This window comes from Cannabis sativa, chromosome 5, assembly GCF_029168945.1.
Source record: "Cannabis sativa cultivar Pink pepper isolate KNU-18-1 chromosome 5, ASM2916894v1, whole genome shotgun sequence".
In the NCBI taxonomy this organism is placed as follows: Eukaryota; Viridiplantae; Streptophyta; class Magnoliopsida; order Rosales; family Cannabaceae; genus Cannabis; species Cannabis sativa.
In genome coordinates this window covers 24526037-24526705 of record NC_083605.1, presented here as the reverse complement: position 1 = coordinate 24526705, position 669 = coordinate 24526037, and the positions used below count along the sequence as shown (strand labels likewise).

At 42.2% G+C, this 669-nt stretch overlaps 1 non-coding gene across 1 annotated transcript; it reads right to left on the bottom strand.

The window, feature by feature from the left end:
• Window positions 1–326: 326 nt before the first annotated feature.
• LOC133038654 (small nucleolar RNA R71) lies at window positions 327–433 on the bottom strand. Its single transcript, XR_009688154.1, has one exon. It is a non-coding gene; the product is annotated as a small nucleolar RNA R71 (small nucleolar RNA).
• Between the last annotated feature and the right edge of the window lie 236 nt (window positions 434–669).

Below are 669 nucleotides of genomic sequence, written 5' to 3'. Positions count from 1 at the left end.
TGCAGTCATGTATCAGGCCACCGGCAGTGGATGCAAACAATTTCGAGATTAAGCCTGCCATCCTTCAAATGGTGCAGTCTTCAGTTCAGTTTGGTGGTCTCCCTTCTGAAGATCCTAATTTGCATCTCTCTAACTTCATGGAACTTTGTGAAACTTTTAAGGTTAATGGAGTTAGCGATGATGCCATTCGACTGAGGTTGTTTCCATTCTCGCTCAGAGAACGAGCCAAGAGTTGGTTGAATTCTTTGCCACCTAATTCTATTGCTACATGGAATGATCTGGCAACAAAATTCTTGTCAAAGTTCTTTCCTCCAGCTAAGTCTGCAAAGCTAAGAGGAGAAATAAACAACTTCTGTCAGCAAGATAATGAATCTCTCCATGAGGCTTGGGAGAGGTTTAAAGATCTAATCAGAAAATGCCCTCATCATGGTATAGAGAAGTGGATGCTGGTTCACAACTTTTATAACGGGCTGGTTGGTAATACTAGAACTTTAATAGATGCAGCAGCTGGTGGAGCTTTTATGAGAAAGAGTGCTAATGAGGCTTACGATCTATTAGAGGAGATGGCTCTAAATAATCAGCAGTGGCCAACTGAAAGGAGTCAAACTAAGAAAGTAGCTGGTGTGCTAGAGGTTGATGCCATCACAAAGTTAACAGCTCAGGTTGAGG